The sequence below is a fragment of the Pteropus vampyrus genome, unplaced genomic scaffold (assembly GCF_000151845.1).
Source record: "Pteropus vampyrus isolate Shadow unplaced genomic scaffold, Pvam_2.0 Scaffold144, whole genome shotgun sequence".
In the NCBI taxonomy this organism is placed as follows: Eukaryota; Metazoa; Chordata; class Mammalia; order Chiroptera; family Pteropodidae; genus Pteropus; species Pteropus vampyrus.
In genome coordinates, this window is record NW_011888925.1 from 1,799,792 (window position 1) to 1,822,008 (window position 22,217).

General features: G+C 58.8%; 1 protein-coding gene and 1 pseudogene across 3 annotated transcripts in view; both read right to left on the bottom strand.

Annotated features, from left to right (window-relative positions):
* MACROD1 (MACRO domain containing 1) overlaps positions 1–22,217 on the bottom strand; it is a 142,261-nt gene that overhangs the window by 50,754 nt on the left and 69,290 nt on the right. The window lies entirely within an intron of this gene.
* Positions 17,442–17,560, bottom strand: LOC111744984 (annotated as a pseudogene).

Consider the following 22,217-nt stretch of genomic DNA (forward strand, 5'->3'; position numbering starts at 1 on the left):
GGCCCCCGGGGGCCCTCCCCACTGGCAGCTCTCACTGGGGACAGCTAAGAACCCAATGGAGGTGATAACCCAATCCTGGGGCTACATGATATGAGTTTGGGGTGGTGTGAACCCCAGGCTGAAGTCAGGGGTCTGAGGCACCTGGGGAGGGGCCTGTCCCATGCCCCTGCGAAGGCCCCCATCTGTCTCATCACTTCCGACCCCCCAGACTCAAGGCTCCAGGCTCCAGCTGATCTACACCCCAGGCTCACTGCCACAACGACAGCCCCTCCTTTCCACCCTGCCCAGCCCAAGGCCTGTCCTGGCATTCTTTTTGGCCTCAGCTCCAGTGTCACCTCCCCCAAGAAGCCTCCCCTGGCCACCCCACTGTCAGGCCTCTCCTTGCAAGCCAGTCCGCACCACATCAGATTTCACTAAACGAGGCTTTCAGTATGCTCACCCAGTTCCTTAGCACCTGGTGGCCCTGGTGGCCCCTGTGCCACTCTGGGTCTCAGCTAGGCTCTGGTTTATAAGGCTGGGAGGAAGGGCAGGAACAAGGTCTCTGGGGCCAGCTTGCTGGGGGCTGGATTTAGGGGAGGGGCGTCCCACTGCCAGTCCCTCCCGGTTGCCCCACTTGTGGACTGAGAGCAGGTGGGGTCCCTGTGCCCAGGCCGGAGGGGTCCTGGACCTCCCTCTGTTGTTCAGGCAGAGCTCTTGCTCCGTAAGCAGTTTCACCTGCTGATGTAGAATGAGAACCTCGTGGGGAGTGACCACACTTGATGCCAAGCTCCGAGCCAGGTCCAAGGACAGAGGAGTCAGATACCCCAGGCCTGGTCCTTCCTGCCTGGCGAGGAAGCCTGGCAAGGAGACGAGTCAGTGCTCTCCAAGGCCAAATAAGGTCAGCACGGTCCCTTTTCAGATGAAGAGAGAGGGGCGGAGGGGCTGACTTCCTGAGGCTGTCTGGCTGGTGAATGATTTAGCAGGACCTGAAGCCCGGGGGCCTGACTCCAGGTTCATCCCCTCTCTGTCTCCTCTCTGCCAGCTGGAAGGGAGTCCGGATGGGAAGGGGACTCTCTCGCTCTCTGTGGCCCCCAGAGGGCACTAAGTGTGTGCCGTGGGAGGGGCAGCCCTGCCAAGCAGCCGACACCACTGGGCCACTGTGGAGGCCAGATCAGGAGAGGAGGCTGCGAAAAGGTGTCCCTCAGCCTAGGTCCCTCTCTGTGTCTACAGACCTGAGGGAGACCTTCCCAGAAAGGTGGATCTGACGAAGCTCTCGTGGGAGGAGGAGGAGGAAGGGGACAGTCACTCGTCATGCATTTACTGCACGCTCAGCGCTGTGCCAGGCGTTCCGCTCGCGAGCCCGCTGAATTCTCACGCCAGCCTCTGAGCAGGCAGCAGCGCGAAGTGAAGTCACGGGATTTGAACTCAGGCGGGTTCGATCCCAAAGCCAGCTGTCTTTCCACCATGCCACCCCTGGGCTGTGGCTGTCCAGATAGCACGGCCAGGTGCCTCGCCCCACCCTCGGATCGGGCCCCCGGGACAGCCGTCCTCTCTTCGATCTGTGAGCCACAGTGTGATCTGCTCATATTGGGCTGCGTTATGTACAATTACAAACCCATTACAGTCCCATTTACCAAGTAGATGACACCCTATCACAGCCCCCAGTGGCACTGTATTGTCCACCCACGGAATTATTAATCATCTCATTTGGTGGCTGGTAGAAGGGGCCGGTGACCTGCTCCTCCTGCCCCAAGGGAACCCTGGGATGGGGCAGCCAGGGACCCCTGCCCGCCCAACTATGAGCCCCTCACCACTCATCTCAGCTCCTGGACTGAAGGGGTAACTAGGAGAGGAGGCGGCCTGGGGCAGGGTGCGGCCTGGACAGTCACCTGTGGGTGGAGAGGGCCTTGGGGGTGGGACCTGTCCGTTGCTCCCCTGTATGCCAGGCCAGGTTAAAGGTCACCTGCAGCTGCACACCTGGAGCGGGGAGTTTCAGGGCAGGCCTCTCTCTGGGCAGTTGCCACTTGCCTTCCAGAAGGGGAAGCAGATGCCCCAGGCCTGGAGATACTGTGAGGACACCGGGGAGGGGGCCGAGGTGAGGCTGGCAGCTGCTGAGTGCAGCGGGCACAGCCCTGTAATTGGGCAGCCTGTTCCCAGATAAGGCCGATGACACTGAACAGCTTCCCGCTCCACACGCGCTACCGCCGCTCATTTCCTGCTCCCGCAGCCGGCGATGCCAATTACCTCGCCTCCTGCTCGCCAGAGGCGGCTTCTGGGGCCGCCAGACAATTCCTCTGTCATCGGCCCAGCCTGCGTCCTCTCCAGGGCATGGGAGCAGCAATGGGGGGGAAGGGGGTGGTGCACTGGGTGTGGCTGGAGGTAGGGGTGTGACACACAGACCTAGGCCACCCTGAGATGGCCCCATTTTCTTTCCTGTACCCTACCCAAGAACGGGGTTCACTGTTTGCTGAATGGGCTGCAGAACTGGCGAGTGGGCACATGAACAGAATAGAGAATGAGCTTTGCCCACGCCTGGTTTTCCAGCAGCTTCCTGGCCTTACCCTCCCTTTCCTCTGCCCCCTTCCCCTCTCCCCTCTCCCACCAGCTTTGGACCTAGAGGACCCGGGCTTCAGATGTGAGACCCTGAACAAGTCATTGAGTCCCTCGAGCCTTGTTGCCCCTCAACTGGGGTAACGGGGGCAGTGCTGTTGTCACGTGGGCGTGAGGACCGGGCGGGATGGGAACTCAGGGTGCTCAGCTTGCCCAGCGGAGCGGACGTGCTCCTCCTGTTTAGTGCCCAACACTAAAGGGATGAGGACAGGCACTCATTTTGCACTGGGGAAACTGAGGCTCCCACGCTTGTTGACCAGTGCTGAAGGGACGGAACACCCCTGGCCATTCTCTTCCACTGCGACTCCCCAGAAGGACAGACTTGGGGGAAGAGGGAGAAGGGTCAGGCAGTCTGAAGGGACAAAGGCTGGCTCCAGACCCCTCTCCCGTGGGGGAGGTGGAGGAAGCATGGAAGAGGTGTGGGCTGTGAAGAGGCAACATACAGGTTCCAGCTCCACTTAGGGTGGCTGTGGCCAGCCACCGACGTGGGGGGTTGTGAGCACCGACTCCAAGAGGGGTGCAGCAGGGCGGGCTGCCTTGCAACCTGCAGGGGTGGTGGGAGGAGGTGTCCCCAGGGTGGGAAGCTGGACAAGGTAGGTTCGCCAGCTCTGAGGGGGCATTCCCACAGCCTTTCGCGCCACCATGAGGGCTCTGGGTCCCCCAGGCAGTCCGTGCCTGCATGGCACCTTCACTTTTATTGGGGGAACAGGCAGCACAGAGTCTTTGGGCAGGGAGGTGTCTGTGCTAGGGGGCCTACAGGGGCCAGACCTGCCGTGGTGCAAATAGGGAAATGGAGGTGGCGGTTCAGAGAGGGATGGGCCACCCAGTTACTCCAGGCTAAGTCAGACCCAAATCTGGTCCATGCCCTCTCCAAGGGTGTCTCACCCTCGTTTTGAGGTGGAGCGCAGGGAAGCTCGACTTCAAAAGGTCCGCCCCCAGGCACTGATTGGTTGCCAGTCCCACCTTGACCCAATAGGAGAGGAACCTTGACGACCCTGGGGGCAGAACTCGAGACCCAAGACGCCAGGATCAGCGCAGGTGATCCTGCAGGGCAGGGCGCGCCGGTCGCGGTTGTGCGGGCAGGGAAGGGCAGCGAGGGCGGCGCAGGAAGGCTAGGGGCCCCCTCCCACCCGGAGCGGGGAGTGGGCGAACAACTCCCTAAGGGGCAACTAACAGACCAATTAAGCTGCCAATAAAAAATTTAATCAAGTAATAATGCACCTTACTTTGTTTAATTAGTGTTCTGTCAAGTGAATGAATATTTAAGGCACGGGTGGCGGTGCCAGCATCTGCCCAGCGGGCAGAGAGGCCGAGGCCCACTTTTCAATCTGTCTGACAGCTCCCCGTGCGGGCATTGATCTCCGCCACCGCTGCCCAGGAGGCCCGAGAGCGCCGGCGCGGCGGGGAGCGCTCCATCCCTAAGCAAGCCCACCACAACTGGCGGCCCCTGTCTGGGCCTTAGTTTCCTCATCTGCAAAATGGGGGTATGAGTCCAGGCGAGCTCTGCCAGTCCTAAAGAAAATCTTGGACTGATTCTGTTCCTGGAACCCTAGTGTCCCAAGTGGATGCAGAAAGCATGTGGAGTCCGAGAGCCTGCGTTACCCTAGTTTACGTCCCTAGGATGCCCAGTGAATGTCAGCCCCGTGGCTACAAGGTCAGAGCTATGTGTTCCTGTGAGAGCGGTACTTGGAGAAGACCCCAGCCGGGCGATACCCTGGGAAGTGCCCCTCCACGAGGCCCCAGATCCCAGCCTGAGGACCGAGCATGCGTCCTGCGGGCTGCGTGACCCAAGGCCAGGCCTGTCTGGCCTATACTTCCATTTACCCCGCCTTTCATTCAAACAGGAATCGGAGGCATGTGCTCTGTGCTGAGCCCAGGGTTTCTTTCCCTGGGAAATGCGAGACTTGCACTGACTCTCGAAGGCCCAGTCTAGGAACCCTGCGAATCCCAGGTCGACCCCCTTTCCGCTCGCCTCTCCCAGTCAGCAGGTGTGGGTGGTGGCCAGAGCTCTCCCAAACACGGATGAAGCCCCGCCCACGCTCTTATTTGCATATTCATGACCTGGGCGAGCATGCGCGCCGCGGCGGCGGGTGGTGTCTCCCTCCCCGACCCAGGCAGCCTCCTCAATCGCAGCCTCTTCCTTTTCTTCCTGCAAAGGGCTAGGCGCCCCCCCACTTCCCAACCACCTGAGAGCCTCGTGCTGGAAGGACTTTGGTAATTATTTGTTTCAGTTGAGCTGTTTTCAGTCTAGGCTAGGCTGAGTCTTGTAATGAGTATGGATTTGCCAGTAAATAAGTCCCCAGCTTCTAACCCCTGTAATAAATGCATTTGGAGTAATCTGGCGATCACGCGGTGTAATTGCTGGCTGTCAGGGCAGATGGATGCGCCGCTCGCTGACTTTGCTGCCGTCCGTCCTTCCTTCACGCTGCGCCTCAGTCCCTGCCCCCAGCTCGAGGGGAGGGCCCTCATGTTAGCGGAGAGGAACGGGTCTGGTCTGCGCGGACCCAGGTCCAGTCTTGGGGCCCTAGGGTCCCTCCTGCACCCGACGTGGACTTTCAAACCACTGGCCTCTCACCCCATAGCGCCCCTGGACAGCCCAGTCCACTGCCTCGGCTCCAAACTGCAATCAAAAGGCATGGTCCTCCTTGCCACCCTGGACTTACTAAATTGGATTATCTGTGAGTGGGGTCCCTCTGACAACACGTTAGGCAGCCAGGGCACTTTTGGGAGCATCCCTCAGTGAATGGAACATCAAGTTCCAATTTTACTTTTCAGAGGAGTAAATGAGACAGACACTCTTGGACTCCCCCTCCATACCCCCATTGATTCTGTTGGCTACTTTTCCAAACACTCCTTTGTTCATGCCTCTGAGACCTTGTCCAAGCCTCTGCCTGGCATGCTTTGGCCCCTTCTCTGCCTGGGAGATGTCTACTTGGCCTTGCTCAAATGCCCCCTCCTCCGTGAAGCCTTCCCAAACTTCTCCAAACAAGGGTCTCTCCTCTGCACTCCCTGGCCAGGCATCACTGTTGCTTTTCCACACAGGTGCCTGGTCCTGCCACACGAGGAGGGCTGCACCTCCTGTTTGCATCTGCGAGCAGCCTTCTGCGCCTTGTAAAGTGCCTGGCACGCAGTAGGTGCTCAATACACATGAGGTGCATGAATCAATGAACAAGTGATGAGCCTTGGCTGCCTCCCAGAGGGAGCCTGGAGTTTGCGGGCTGACACAGCTAGGCTAATGCAAAGCTCTTCTCCAATCCTGGAGTCTGCCAAGCCCTTGCCCACACCCTGGGACCACTTGGGCACTCTAAATGTGGGGGTGGAGAGAGGAGGAGACACTATCCCTCCGTATACAGAGCTGAAGGAAACATCATAGATTTCAGCCAATTCAGCACCGCCTCCTCCTGCACTCTGGCATCCAAACTGGGGTGAGCGTGAGATTCTTCTAACAGCTTGGTCAGGGTTTACCGAACGCCCACTGTTTGCAGGCACAGTCCTAGGCGCTGGGGGTGGAGTCACACCACACTGACAGCTGCTGACATTTGACAAGACTTACAAAGCCCCACCGGGCAGGGAAGGAGCTCTGCTCTATGTCTCCAGTTCTGAAGTGAAGCTTTCAGGGAGGCTGTTTGTGCTAAAGGCTCTCAGTGCACTTGTCCCTGCCTTCTGGCCAAGGCCAAGGCCCCAGATCACCACCCGAAACCAGAGCAGAAGGGACTAGGGAGAAGGCAGGAGAGGCCTGCTACCCTGACACCACCTTCCAGACCAGCCCTTCCCCACCCTGCACCTGGTCCCTGAGCCACTCCTGTGTTCTGGCCTGGCCTGGGGCTGAGCTACCACCCTTCTCACCCACCGTGAGATTAAATGAGACAACTGGAGGGAAAGTGCGTGGCCCAGTGACAGTATGATGTGAGGGCTCTATCGCTATAGTGCAGTCTCAGTAGAACGAAGCCACTGTAGAGTGGTCAAGGGCACGGGCGCAGGAGCCTGGTGAATCTGGCTTTGTGTGCCCTCAGGCTGGTCCCTTAACCTCTCTGTGTCTCATCTGAACAGTATGGAGAGTGATGCCAGTGTTCTCATAGGGTCAGTACTGACTCCAGAAACGTTGAGCTCTCCTTGAAGGATGAATAGGGATTCATCAAGGAGTAGGGGGAAGGGCAGCCTCAGGCACCCCAGGAAGCCTCCATTACTGGCCAGCAACCCTGATTGTAGCTTTTTTTCCCCGCTCTACTGGCTGGAGCTCATGTGGGAATAAAGTCACCCCTCGAGGAGTGAGGTTTGGGTGACATGGGTGCGAAGCAGGGTCAGAGGCCAGCGGCGGGGAGCAGGGACACACCTCAGTGCGTGCTGAAACCTGGCGGAAGCCGTAGCTGGTTCTCCGCCAGCTGTCAGCCAGCGATCATGTTTAATAAAGGCCCCAAATTAGACAGCCCAGCGCAAGCACCTTCGCTCTAACAATGCAATTAGCACAGACAAAGCCTCCCGCTTCCTCCCGGGCCCCAGAGAGGGTGGCAGAGGGCGGGGGATGAGCAGGGCCCTCCCCAGCGAGCTGTGGAGAGGATTGAAAAGGAGCCGGTGATAGACCGAGAGGTGACAATGAATCGCATCCGAATGACGGCCCCTCTTGTCGTCAAGCCGCCGTGGGGAGCGTGCATCTTCACGGAATCTTTCTAGGTTACTCGGCTTTGAACAGCGACACCCACACGTACTGAGGTCCCCTTCTCTTCAGCTCTATCTCTCCAGCTCCTCTATCTCTCCCTCTCCTACATCGTCTCTCTCTTCTTCTGAGGACATATTCAGGATGGATTCACATGAATAAAACATCAGTGAAGGGGGAAAAAAATCCCAAACTGCACAGCCTGGCCTTGGGGACAGAAAGCAAGCAAGCCCCACTGCTGGCTCCATGTGCCTCCCTGCTTGTGCCAGGGGTGGGGGTCTCACCCGGGGGGAGAGTCTGCTTGTTTAGGGTAGACCTGTGTCCAATGCCTCTGGCCCCACAGGGAGAGGGAAGTGAGGTCTGGGAAGCTGAGCAGTGTCCGAACTAGGGCCGGGATTACGGGGTTGTGACTCCTCAGCATTCTCCTCCTGGCACCGGACAGGCCGCCCTGATTCCTCTTGGCCAAAGAGCCTCAGGCCTTGCCCTGGCTGGGCGCGCACAGCGGGTGTGTTGTAGGCATGACGCATGACTCTCACCGGAGACCTGCCTGTCGGCTGCCAGGGTGCTGGCTTCTCATCTTTGGCCTTATTAAAACTCAGGGCATGTCCTGACAACATTCGAGCAGGGTGCAGAGGGCGGGGCCTCTGGCCAGACATTAAACAGTACCGCATGGGAGGCTTTCTCTGATTTCTCCCCTCCCCTCTCCCCTACCTGCCCACCCTGAGGAGGCAGCCAGGCCTGGCACCCACACCGCCCAACGGAGAGACTGGCAGAAAAAGGGGCTGCCAGCCAACACTTTGGGCACTCAGTGGCCAGGAGCCCAGAGTTCCACAAGAACCTTAATCATTCCTTTGTTCGTTCATTCCTTCGTTGAGTGCCTTTGGAGCCCACCCACAACATGTTCGGCAGGAGGGACACCCTGGTCCCTGAGATAGACTCGGGTCCTGCCCCCAACTCCCTCAGAGTAGTCCAGTAGGCCAGACACAGGGCAGTGACGGTGCTGGGGACATGAGTTGTGATGAAGCAGCCTGGGACAGGTGCCTGTCCCAGACTTGGGGGCCTTGGAAGGTTTCCCAGAGGAGAAATAGGCTGGACACGGGCCTGGAGGTGCAGTGATGGTGGCCAAGGAAAGGGGTGCAGAGGTGGAGAGTGGCAGCTTTGGGCCGGGGTGGTGGCAGCCTCGTGCAGGAGGCTGGGCTTGGCTCGGGGGCGGCTGGGGCCTTGGAGGACTTTGACTCAGGGCCTGTCACGGTCCGCTCTGCCTTTTGTGAAGAGTTCCTTCCCTCTCCCCTCCAAAACCAAACATTCACTGAGGCTGCAGTGAACATGGCAGGGTGAGTACTTATCCGGAGCTAGAGAAGGTTTAAAAGATGAAAAGAAGAGAGTCCGCCCTCCCTCGGCACACGGCCAGCCAGGCGGAAGGATGTAGCAAGGTTCGCCCAGAGCCCGGTGGGCTGGGGCAACTCAGAGGACAGCATGGCCACTCCTGCCTCAGGAGGGCATCCTGGGAGGCCACCTTTGGGTGGGCCTTGCTGGATGAATAGGAGCTTGCCAACCAGCTACAAAGCTATATTTAAAGAGTCATTCTCCTTAGGAGATGTCTGCCTCCAAGGTGGAAACATGGCTGAGGCTTACTACCTTCCAGGTGCTTCCGAGAACTTTGACCTATTTCCTTTTCTCAGTGCTCCCCTGAGGACCCCATTTTACAGAAGGGCTGCAGAACGGAAGGCAGATGGCTTAAGGTCACGCAGCTGGATTTGGACTTGAGTGTCCAGCTCCGTCGCCCTCACTGAGAACCAGCACGCTGAGCTGCCCCTGACACCTGCTATGTGGCAGGTGCCTGCCAGGTGCTGCGAAGGAGGGGCCAAAGTGCCACCAGCATCCCAGCCCTCCTCCCTCATCCTGGGTGGTCCCCGGGGAGACTGCGTGAAGTGTCCAGAGACTCCCAGTGATCAGTGTCCTGGTCCATTAGCTAGGGGCTGGGCAGCTTTCTGGGGGATGTGAGGTTTAAAGGGCAAAATGAAAGTGTCCCATCTGCTCCTAAGTGGGGCTGGGAGGCCAGTGTGCCCACCTGGAGGAAGGTGCAGGTCCAGGAGGCGGGCGGGGGGAGGCCTTGCTCAGGGCGCCCACTTCGGCCCAAACAGCAGAGCGGCCTCATTAACGGCCCACTCAGCCCCCTCCCCACTGCTTTGGTCTCCTAAGAGAGTGGCGAGGGGAGAGTCCATTATCGGGCAAATAGCACCTGCTGATGTGAAAATGAATTATAGATTCGATACCTGCACCTTTGGACTCACAAATCATGCCCCCAGCCCAGGTGACAGCCAGCACGGATGCCAGCTCAGATAACAGAATGAGCGGGGACAGACCTCCCCGCAGTTCCCCAGCACTTCTTGGTGCCCGGGAACTCAAAATAGAGACCAGGCTGTGCCTCCCTGCCGCCCCTCGGCAGGGTGACAGCACGGACGGACGTGCTGTGGCCTGTGCGCTCGCACCGCCTGGGGCCAGCTGTCCCCGCCTGTGGCAGTCTCCGACATGCCCCATGGGGGTCTGGCGGGTGCAGCCCAGCTTGGGAACTGGGAGTGGCCCCAGAGCTGTTTGCTTTCCTCACTACAGGGGGGAAAGCGGGCACCGAGGGGGTCCAGGAGCAGCTGGGCGGCGGCTTCCTGCTGCCGGCCGTTTAGCCAGCGGCTCCCCCAACTTTTACGAGTGGGCTGGCAGTGAACTCATCCCTGTTACAATGCACTCAGGGACCCTGACAACTAATTCAATTTAAAACAGCCTTGCCATAAAAGCTCAGAATGGAAAACCGGCGAGTCTTGGGGGTTATTTAACAAATTGTCTCACAGATAAATACATTAAAATGATTCTCAAACTGGAGTCGTGCGAAGTTGAAGTAAAATTAAGAAAGTCGAATCAAAATGTAAATTAACGGCGTGGAGACAGCGTTTGCATTGGCAGGAGCTGTGTGTGGAGAGTCTGGAGGGTTGGCAAAGGCTCTGCCTTCTGTTCAGGTGACGTGGCGCTTCCAGGCAGTGCCAGAAACCCCTTCGGTACCAGGCGGCGGGGAGCTGGGGACCAGGCTACGCAGACCCCACCCAGTACCGGCCCGGCCCACCCTTCTGCCTTCGGACACCCTCACACCTACCAGCACCGGCAGGAACCTTGGCAGGCTTGTTTCCTGCCTCTGGCCCAGCTCCTGGCACACCCCAGCAGTTGTAAAATGGGGTGCCCGCTGCACCCACCTCGCCTGTGGCAGCAAGAAATAAAGGAGATTGAGCGTGTCAGGGCCTAGCGCAGATTGGAGCCCGCCGTGTGAGGTCCTAGGGTGACAGTGGTTATCACTGTCGCACATATTTGCTGCTGAATGAATCTTACAGTGGCATGCCATTTGATTGACAGCAGACTGAGGCCAGGGAGGCACAGGCGGAACGAGAAGGGCCCCAGTGCTGAGGAGCTTTTGCCTCTACCTCCTCCAGCCAGCATGATCCTGACCTCACTGCTCCGCGTCTGTTTCTCTTCTTGCTGCGGGCAGAGAGCGATGGGCTCAGAACCTGGCTGCACCCCTAAGGGTATGCCCCGCCCATGCACCATGGGCTTATGCCCCTGAGCAGCACCCTCCCAAAGCCCTGGCTAGCCTCTGGGCTTTGCTGGAGGTGCTCAGAATTGTAGGGGGCTTGGCAGCAGATGAGTATCCATATGACCTCCCCTCCCCCGGCCTGGAGTGGCCCCAGGTGCTGACAGATAGCGTTGGGAACATTATCTAGAGCTGCCTTTCTTGATAATGCCAGTGCTCATCAGTCTCTGAGAGAGAAAAGAAGAGGGAATCCCCAGGGAACTAACTGCAGGGAGGGGTGAGGAAGGGTGGGGCAAGAGTGGAGCCTGGGAGACCTGGGTGGGGCGGGGGAGGGGGAGGATACGGGTGACCACCCCTGCCTTAGCCTCCAAATGCAAGGTGGTCAAGAGAGGTGGAGGAAGGAAGAGGGGGGAGGAGCTACATGTGTGCGTGTGCGTGCCCCCCGCCCCCCACGGCGGACGTCTTCACCTGGAACCACAAGCCCATCTGACACCCGAGACAGCTCTGAACCAGGAGGAGAAGGCGCTGCCAGGTCTGGCCGAGGTGCAGGCTGTCACCTGTCGGCGCCTTGTGGGGTGGGCAGCCTCTCTGGGCTTGCCAGGTTGGTGGGAGGAGGGGATGAGTCTCGGGAAGCCTGGGTGGGGAGGGGAGGGGCTCTCCCCACCCAAACAGTTCCCCCAGATGTGAGACCAGTTACAGTGGTGGGGAACCAGGTCTTCTGGCTCTGCCCTGCAATGGCCTGACTCCATCCTGGGCATGCGGAAGGCAGTCCCCTCCCTGTGGGGACACAAGCAGAGCTGGGCGCTCACGTGGGGGGACACAGTGATACCCCAGGACCTGGCCTGGGCAGCTGTATCACCTCAATGCTTCACGGGAAACCTCTGCAAGCTGCAGGCGCTGTAGATGCAACAGGCTTCTTATTGACAGTCATTAAATCTTTAGCAAATGGTTTAGGGAGAAAAAAAATAGCCAGGATGAGGATTTATCTCGGGCGCCCATCCCAGATCTCAGCTGTGAAGGCGTGTGCTACCCAGACCCGCAGGGCTGTGTCAATGTCCCTCCACAGGGGAGCGGAGCAGAGGGGTCCAGGAGACCTGTCGTGAGCTGGGGAGCTGGGGGAGGTCCTGGTGAGAGGCACGGGCAAGTACTAAGCTCTGTGCTGAATAAATCTAAATCCTCAGGGCGGCCTTTGGGAAGGAGATGCTATTATTATATTCCTTCTACAGATGCGGCACCTGAGGCCCAGAGAGGCCAGTCGAGTGCTCGGGGTCACACAGATGGTGGGTGACAGAGATGGGAACCGAGCTCCTACTGCATCAAGTGGGGTGGCTGAGGTGGACGACCAGAGCCCAGCCAGTCCCCTCAGCAAGGAAGGCAGACCAGGCCCTGCTCCCTGGGGCCTGCAGAGCTCCCCCTGAGGGTTAGGGTTCTGGCCTGGGCAAATCTCCGAACCTTCCTGAGCTTTAGTGCCTAGGGAGGAATTCCATGAAGAGCAGCTGCATCGGCATGGCTGGGGCTTGGGAGGAAATGTGCGGGAAGTGTTTAAAAACTCTGAAATGGCAAACAAACAGGAGGCTGGCGGGAAGCTTCCTCTACCCTCCTTGCAGGCAGTGGGGTCGGGGGGCACCTGATGGGGGTGGGGCAGGTCAGGCAGGACCCGGCCTGGCCCCGCCACTCCCGCCAGGATGGAGGGGGAGAAATGGGCGAGCATGCGTGGGCCTCGGGGCCGCCCAGCCGATCGGGGCAGATTTAACAGGACTTTGAAAAATAAAAAGGTAAAATAGCAAACCGCGGCCCGCTCCTCCCGCCGCAATAAAAATGATTTGTTCGTGGAATGAAATTTAATAACTTTGGTGAGAGATGAGGCGTGAACAGTAATTGTTTTTTGCTCTTTCTCGATGTAGAAGGTGGGGAGAGGAGGAAGGAGTGAGGTGGGACCCCGTCGTGGAAGGGGGTGCTCATGGGTCCCCGTGCTCTAGGAGTCAGGAGGCGCTGTCTATCCAGGGCTCCGATAGGACAGTCCATACAGTCCCCCGAACCTTCACATGTCCCGTGCCAACCACACTCATCGGCCCCTCCCTGCGCGCATGTGGGACATCTGGCCTTTGACCCTGATGGGCCCCTTTGACCCTGATGGGCCCCTTTGACCCTGATGGCCGCCTTTCTGCCACTATTGCCGAAATTCTATTCATCCCTCAAAGCCCCTTCAAAAATGCTTTTCTCAGGCTCCCATGGTGTTCCAGCCGGGGGCAGCCTTCTAGCTTCCCCTGAGCCTCCCAACAACACCCATCTCGGGGAACTCACCCCGTCTCCACCCAGTGCAGGGCTGCGTGGGGGCTAGGGTGTCCTCAGAGGCAGGGTCCCTGGGCCTGGCACACAGCAGCTCTCCGGCAGCATGCCGAATGAATGAGCAAGAGACAGTCCTGGCTGGCGATACAGTATCTACCTTCCCCGGAAGCTGGTGTGGTTGGGGCGGGGCCAAGGACAACCTGGGGCTGACCCGAGACCTCTGCTCCTCCAGCTATGGCTTGTGTCACTTCCCTTCTTTGGGCCTCGGTTTTCCCATGTGTGGCAAGGCTGTGGGTTCGCCATGAGACAGGGCCCTTTGTCGAGCAGGAGGCCTGAGGGTCAGATGTGGCGGGAGACTGGGCCACTCTGTCCCAAGACCATGGAGGGCATGGATTTTCAGGGGCCCAGAGTCAGGACTCACTAGGCTGTGCACAGGGGTGAGAATGGCAGGAGGCCTGGGAGGGGGCCTCAAGGAGCCCCGCGACCCGCTCAGTGGCACTCCCCCCAGTGGTGGCCTGAAGGGGCGTGAGTGGCCGAGGGGACTGGCTGGCTCCTGTGCTGTGTGGGGCCAGTCGATAACAAAACAAACGCACTATTGACCGACTGCTGCGCACTAAATCCTCCCGGCAGACAAGATGGGCAGACAAGATGATGTGAGCCCAGATCGACTGCTCAACTCATAACCCGCTCAGGTGGCCATTGGAGGGGGCAGCAGAGTGGTGGCTGGGGCCGGGGAGGGAGGCAGGGGTAGGGCGGAGGGCCTCACGTCGCCCTCAGACGGAGGGGCTAGTCCTGCACCCATTGCACAGGCCGGGCTGCCTGGGAGGCAGGCTGAGGGACAGCAGCCTGGCAGGTGTGTCAGGCTCGGCCCCGGGGGCTGCCTCTGGCCTAAGTTTTGGAAGCCTCAAAGTGCAGGAATCCCAGAAGCTAAAATTAGGTCAGCTGATCCAGGTGTTTTATTTTTAATTAAAATAATTATATAACATCAGATAAATATGAAAAACATACATGCGGCATCTCTGTAAGTTATGAAGCATAATGATAAACCACACACTCTGAACCTGCCATGCAATTAAGCCCAGTGGTTCAATGCCCAGACTGCTGGGTTAAAATACGGGCTGTGCCACTTCCCACCGCGTGGCTCGTTACTTCGCCTCTCTGTGCCTTAGTCTGCACAACCATAAAATGGGGATAGTAAAGAGCACCCCCCACCCCCGCCCCCGTTAGACTTGTTCTGAGGATTAGGTGAGTTAAGCTTTCTAAACCACCAGGAGTGCAAGAAAGGGTAGCAGCTCTTAGAATCTGGGATTTATTTTTCTCTTGCTTCCTGTTGCAGCTTCACCCCACATGTGGCCCAGGGGTCTCTTACGTGGCTGGCCTTTTGAGGGTCCGCGAACCCCAAGACTCCTAGGTAAATGTGAATGCCTGGGGAGTCACATTCCAGTAAGAAGAAGATCAGATTCTCAGGATGGGCCCTCCTGAAAGGAAGACTCCCAATCTGCTCCAACTGCCCCACTTTATGAAGGGTCCTGTGGCCCAGAGAGGCAGAGCCCCCCGAGGTCAGCCAGCGGCAGAACTGGCAGGCCCAGCCTGCTGATGGCCCAGAGCCACTTAGCCCTGCTCCGGGACGCAGGAGGGGCCAGAGACCAGCCACTGCAGGTTCTGAGGGCCACGGGGACCACACACAGAGCCCTCGGGGAGCTGCGCAATGCTGAGCACCGCTGTGTGCTGGTAGTGTCCGGTTGTGACCAACGGGCTATCCTGTGGCCTCTGCAGATCCCCACTCTCTCCTTATAGTCACCCTCACTCCTCTCTGAGGCAGCCTCAGCCAGCCTTGGGGTCCCAGAGATCGGCCTTTGAACCCCACTTGCTACTTTCTAGCTTCTGCTCTGGCTAAGTAACTTAGCCACCAGAGCCTCGGTCTGAGCATCTGCGGGATGGACAGAATGAAACTGGGAGATTTGAGGAAGGATTCACTGAGGTCGCAGGTGGCACTTATTAACTTGTTAATTCAAAATCAGTGCCAGTTCCCCGCTGTATGGAGGCCACGGGGCCTGGGCCCAGGTGCAGGAGGCGCAGCCCGGAGGAGACGCGCTGGGGGTGCATCTGCGGCTGGGCTGGGAGCCGTGCGGTCTGGCGCGTCAGATGGTGTGTGAGTGTGTGCCTGAGTCGTGTGGGTTCTCACCTCCTAAACACACTCCTGGAGAGTAGAAGCTGGGCCTCGGCAGGGTAAACACTGCAGCTTCCTGGGGAGAAGCCCAGGAGAAGCAGCCCAGCCCCGTGCATGGGGGGCAGGTGCGGCCCCAGAACTTCGCTGGGGTCAGAGCCACAGCTGGGACACAGCCTGGCCCAGTCACCTCGGGCTCTGGGGTTGGAGGACTGGCTGGACTGAGAGTGGGGGGGCGGGAGGCCAGGGCCCGGACCACAAGGAGTGCCTTGGAGGCCCAGCCACGAGGGAGCGGGGAGGCACCGCAGGCCACATTCCTGTGACACTGACACCTGGAGTGACCTGTCAGCCTAGCTGGTCAGAGGGATATTTGGGGGGGATACCCCCTCTCCACCCTAGTCCTCCCCTCTCCCCCAAGGAAGAGTCACCTAGAATGTTGTAACTAGACATGAAGCTGGCTCAGGGTAAGGTCTCCTTTCAGGAGGGGGAAACTGAGGCACAGAGAAAGGAAGGGCCCAGAATCCAAACCGCCGGGCTCTGCCGGTGGGTGAGGTTTATGAGGGAGGTTCAGGGCCGGAAAGGGACGTCTGGGATCCAAGACCCTGCCTCAGCCACCTGCGAGGCAGAGGAAGTGTGCGGGGAGCGGGGTGGCGGTTTGGCCTTGGGGAGGCCTGGGCTCCACTGTGGCCCCAGGAAGCAGATGTTCTCTCTGAGCCTCTTTCCTCTACTCAGAGAAAACGGGAAGCGAAGCTGACCCCACAGGGCCGGAAGCTGACCCCACCTGCCTGAGGGGGTCCTGCTCTCCCCAGTGATCCCCTCATTACTCCATCTGGATAGAATGGTGCCCCAGGTGGCCCTCCTGGGTTTGAACCATTCCCTGGGTACCATCCAAAGCCTGGCACTTGACATATGGCATTTCTTTGGGTCCTCTTCACAATCTGTTATTGTCCTCATCTTGCAGATGGGGAAATTGAGTGACTTGCCCAAAGCCACCCAGCCGGTAGGTGGCATAACCGCTGACAGGCTCAGACTGAGGGTGTGGGCAGAGGTGGATGTATTATCTGTCCCCACCCCCCGCCTCCTCTCCTTGGTGGCTGGATTCTTGTTCTTTTCCATTTTAATTGAAGTGACAATCTACCTGGCTCCCGAGGAGGAGACCCCAGACTGGCCCTGGGGTGGAGAGAAGCTGGAAGGAACAGCCCAGAAGCCCTCCCCCATTGTTCTCACTGCTTTAGCGGCCACCTCACCGGTGCCCCGCCGACCCCAAACCAGAGGCATCTCCCTAAAATGCAGTTTGACCCTACCAGTTGCTTGCCCAGTCCTGGGGCCCTGGTGAGACCTCAGAAGTTCTTGCCTTTGGCCCCAGCTCCCAACCCTGTCACCCCTCCCCCACTCTCCCTCTGCTCCTCGAGTAAGCCACATCCACGCTCCCTGCCCCGCTTCATCTCACCCCGAAGGTTTCTACTTCCTCAGCAAGGACCTCTGACCCTCTCATCAGGGGCTCCCCACTGAGGAGTCCCCACTCTCCACCTCCTGGGTCAGAAGACTTCCATCACCGCACCCCGGTTCAGCAGCTCCAAGGTCTGGAGGCTCCCCAGGTGTCCAGAGCAGCCTCATGCTCTGACCCCTGGTCCATCTCCAGCAACCACAGCCTGGCATATCACGAGCGGGCCATGTGCTCTGGGCGAATGGCTGAATGAATGAATGAATGTACATCTCTGCGCTGGGCCCTGTACTGGCACTGGGGATCCAGAGATGGCCGATGGCCGATGTTTATGTTACTGCTCTAAGCTTTCAGCACATATCAGCTCATTTAATCCTCGCAAGGGCCTTATTCGGTCAGTAGACACTATTATTATCCCCATTTTCCAGAGTGGGGAGCTGAGGCACAGAGAGGGAGGTGAAATAGCCCAAGATTTAGCAAATAAAAATACCAGATGCCCAATTAAATTTGAATTTCAGAGAAATAACCAATAATTTTTGTAGCGCAAATATATCTCACGTGATCTTTGAGACTTACGTATGCCAAAAAAGTATTTGTTTCTTGTCTGAAATGCACATTTATTTTTAAATTCTATTTATTTATTTGTTTATTTTTAGGCAAGGCAACCCTTGGTTGCCCTCACAGATTGCAAGGACCTTGTCAGCTTACAATCTCTTATTTTTTACACCTACAGCACCTGGTCTTCCTAGGTGGTCTCCCATCCAAGTACTAACCAGGCCCGACCCTGCTTAGCTTCCGAGATCAGACGGGATCCGGCTTGCTCGGGGTGGCATGGCCATAGACGAAAATGCATGTTTAAGTGGGTTCCTGTATTTTATCTGCCAGCCCTACAAAGAAGAGATAGAAAGGACCCAGGAGGTTAAGAGATTAATTAGGGAGATTGAGGCCCGGAGCAAGCAGGGCCTTGTTACAGACAGAGCTAAGGTGAGACGGGCTCTGGACTCCTGTCCCTTCTACTCAGTGGGCTGCCCCACGGCGGGGCCAGGCCTGGTGCCACCCCCACCTCCATAACTCAGCAGAGCTGCCCGATGCCCCTCTGCCAAGCGCCTGCTACAAGTCACAAACCACGTGGCCCATGGACCTCCTCTCCAACTCCCCCCTCCACCAGCCCTCTCCTTCGCATGCTCCTGCCTTGCTCATCTCCTCAGGCAAGACTTCCCGCAAGACTTCCTCACGTGGAAGGGATCTGCACAGAGTGAATTTTCACAGCTGGGTTATCACCTCCTAAAAATAGGGCTGAGTGATGGATAAGAGCTGTCACCAGGCCCTCTGGCGTGGGGGGCAGTGGGAGGGAGGAAGGGGGATGGGCAGGGCCAGGGGGTCCACAGACTCCAGCCCAGTGCCCTCACCCCAGCCCTGGGGTGGGCCTGAACCCCCTCTCACTCATGGGGAAGAAGCTGATCTGTACCTGAGGTCTTCAGAGCTGGGTCTGAGCCTCCGGGACGAGCCTCCTGCACAGGCACCAGCCATAGCAGGTCGTGACTCATCTGCCCAACAGGTGCCCCTGCTGGGCAGCCGGAAGCACCTCTATCTGGGCAGGTCAGGGCTGTGCCTCCAGAGGGATGTCTGAGAATCAAGGACTCTGTCACAGGACTGCCTTGCCCTTTTCCCCTCCCTAGCTGTGCCCAATTCTCGATTTTGTTTTTTAGTTTCTTGGTTTTTAAAGACCCATCAGCCTGACCTCCAGATCCAGGTGCTGATGGGTATTTGTAGAGGCATGGCCAGGCTTCAGGCTATGGATGGGAAGGTGGGGGCAAATGGCTCCTTGTTTCCAACACACGCACACACGCTCAGCCCAGACACTGAGGACACACTGATGGGCATGCGTGCACGCGCACACACACACACACACTCACACTCACAGACACACTGGCGTGCCATGTACACACCCAACTCTCCCCCTTGGTCTTTGAAGCCACTAACATTAAGTACAGGTGGGGGAGGGGCTCCAGCTACTGTCACTGCACGGTCACCTAGCATCGAGTGACACTGCCAAGGGAGGACGCCCCCACAAACCATGGCTGGGCCTCTGGCTTCTCAGGAGCCTGAGAAGGCTGCCGCTCAGCCACTTGGGCCAAGGGCCTCCCGCGGTCATAGGCGGGCTTCAGGAGCCCATTCTGACCCAGCCTGGCTTCCTTTCCCCGGCACCTCCCCAGCCAGGGTCCCAGGGGCTGTCCCCGTATCCCAGGCCTGGGTGGTCCCATGTCAGCTGAGTAGCTTGCCCCTTCCCCAGGCGTGCCCTTGGTCCACAGGTACGTACAGAGAGCCCTCTGTGTGGGCCTGGTGTGTGAGAGCTGAAGACAGCCCCTCCCTTCCTTCCTCATGCCCACCTCCCGGCCCAGTCCGGAGATGCCGGCAGACAGGCCGTGCCCCTTGCCCAGAAGGGTGATACCCGCCGGGAGGGAGACAGTCCACTCCATCTCTGCACAGGTCGGTGACGTGAGACCCCACCCCGGCCCCCTCTCTAGCCCAAAGCCCGGGCCCAACCCCGTCCGCGTCTGCAGTGACGCTGTCGGGGGCAAGGCGGCCTTGGAGCTACATATTAAATGCAGCTGCACCGAAACACGGCCTCAATCCAATTACACCAGGAAACAAGAGGAGCCGCTTAGGCTAATCTGGTTATTCCGGCCTCGCCTCCCTCGGCAGCCTCGGAGGGATGCCCAGGAGGGCAGCTGTCTGGATGGGCATCAGTGTGAGCACGGCCCTGTGCCACACAGGGTCCCAGGGGGTGGCCGTAGCACTGACTGCCTGTCTCCTGGGGCAATCTGCCCACAAACTCAGCTCCTGCTGGCAGAGAAGCCATGGGGCTGTGGAGAGGCTTCTCGGCAGGCAGCCTGGCGGGAAAAGTGAGTCCTTCATTGATCATCCCTAAAATATTTACTGAGAGCAGAGCTTCGAGGCACTGGCCTGACTGGGCAGGGGCACCTAGCAGTGTGGGAGAGCAGGCTCTGCCTCAGGAGGGCACCCCGAGCTGGGGGGACAGACGGGGTGAATCTGAAAAATGGTTTCAGATGGGCTATGACCAGGAGGGAGGCCCCTCTGGGTAGGATGATTTGGGGAGGCCACAGATGACAGAATGGGGGGCCAGGAGCAGTTGATGGCTAGGGAAAGGCCAGAAGGTGACGGAGCCCTAAGCAGCTAGGCCGCACGCAGGCAGGCTGAGAATCTCCGCCAGAGGAGGTGATGGATGGGGCTTGGGAGCAGTTGGGGACTGGGCCCAGGAGCTGATCCTGGGGGGTGAACAAGTCCATGGGGGTCAGATTCTGGGTGAGCCTCAGGGGCCAGGGCTGGAGACCTCACTCCTGGGTGTAATCACGAGGTGGGAGAGGAGGGGGGCCCACTGTCTGGAACCCCAGATCTCTCTGCCTTTCTTCATCCTGCAGATGCTGGGCACCCCACGAGGGGCAGGAAGGGTTGGGGTGTCACCCAAGGGGTTCTCTTCTAAGAGGAATATGGGGGAGTCTTGGACCTCGGCATATGAGAAGCTGAGACCCCTGCCCAGGCCACTTTCCCTCGGCTCAGATTTCGCCAGGACCTGGAAGTCACCAGGGCTCTGAGAAAGGCGGGTGGGGTCTGCGCCTCCCTCTTCCACCTGGCCGGTCCCACCCCCGCTCCTTTCTCCGTTCACCTTCTCTCCTAAACACAGTGGCGCCGTTTGCTGTTTGCACCTCCCTCCCACGTGCCAGGTGTTCCCTGGCGTTTTCTCGTTTCATCTGTTAACAGTCCCCTGGGTGGGCACCAGCACCCCGATTGTACAGGTGAAGAAACCAAGGCTCAGAGAGGGGAAGTGACTCCACAGCAAAAATAAGTAGATAAAGATCAGGATTTGAACCCAAGCCCGCCTGCTCAGAGCCCAGTCATTCCACCCCACGATCCTCCTTCCTCTTTGGCTGTATTTCTGTAAGCTGCCGCGAATCTTTTGGGATGAGACGGGAATAAATAAATACGTATGTAAGTAAATAACGAGAGGCTGCAGGGACATGCTGACGCCAGGTCAGAGCTCAGAGTGGGAGACGGCGCGGACGGCACCATTTCTGGGCCCTTCTGCTAGTGTGCAGGGGTGGTAGGGAGCTCCCAAGGTACTCCTGCCCCAAGGTCAAGAGTCAGCGGCTGACATGTGGCACCCGCTGGGGCCTGCGGGTTGGGCGCCGGGCAGGAGGGGGACAGCTGGGTAAGGGTGACGCCCTGCGCAGGGGGGAGTCTGGCTGGTAGTGGCAGGGGCAAGCGTGCAGGTGTGGGCTCCCACCTGCTGGCTCTCCTTAGAGCCCAGACCCTGATGCTCCTGTTATAATGCAAATATGTTGACACATTAATCCCTCCACCCTCTTGAGCACAGTGGGAGGATTAGCTCAGCACTAAGAGACAGAGCTAAGTCCCCAAGCAAAAAGATACAGGGGGCCCTCCAGCCCAGACTGGAGCACAGGGTAGAAATGGCTGGTGCAGCTGGGGAGGCTCCCAGATCCCTGGGGGTGGGGGAGTTGACTACAGGGTAAAAGAGACCCCCAAGGGTGCCCTGTCTCCGCTCTACGGCTTGGCCCCCGCTCTGTGTGCAAGGGTGCTAGGCAGCCCCGACTAAGGACCACTATTGGCCAGGAGCTGGGGACCACCCGCTCCTCAGTGCAGCCTCCCCCCGCCCCCTGTCCCGGCATTGCTGTGGGTGGCACTGCTGTGGGTGGCACTGCTGTGGGTGGCGTGAAGAGTCCGCACACAACTGGAGAAGAAACGTGCCAGGTTCAGGCCAAACCTTTACTGGTCCTTCAGGAGGCCAGGCCAGTGGCGTCTGAAGCCTGTCCCTCCTCATTCCGCATGCATATGTGATTTTGTGCATGTGAGCATGTGCACGTAGGAGGGTATGTGCGTGCACGAGTATATGTATGCTGGTGTACACACGCGCCTTGTGCTACCCTGGACTGTTGCGGCCTCCCGCTTTCGGCCTCCTCCTTAGGCCCGGCCAGAACAGCCAGAGACAGGCACTCAGCCTCCAAAGGTGACACGGCTATTTCCGGGCCTGGATTCCTGCCAGTGGCAGCGTGAAGTGTGTGTACGTGCGCACAGTGCGTGCGTCAGAGGGCTGGGGGGGCTGCCTCCGTCCTGAGTCCCTCCCAGCATCTCCTGCCCGCCCCGCCTCCTCCCTGCCCAAGCCAGCCAGCTCCCCCTCCTCTCTCTGTAACCCCCCACCTTGGACAGGAGCTGGGAGGCAGCAGAGAAATCTCAGGGGCAGTGGGAGGAGCTTGGGCTTCGGGGTCAAAGGGCCTGGACTTGGGTCATCCCTGTTGACTTCTGTAGAGGCTTCGGGCAGTTTCTACACCTCTCTGCACTTCGCTTCCTTGTCTGTAAAGTGGGTGTACAATGCCCGCTCAGGAAAGCACCTGGGAGGGTCCCAATACATGGCAGTGAGGTACGAGCAGTGACAGGGCCACTCAGGCAGGGGGTCAGCCAG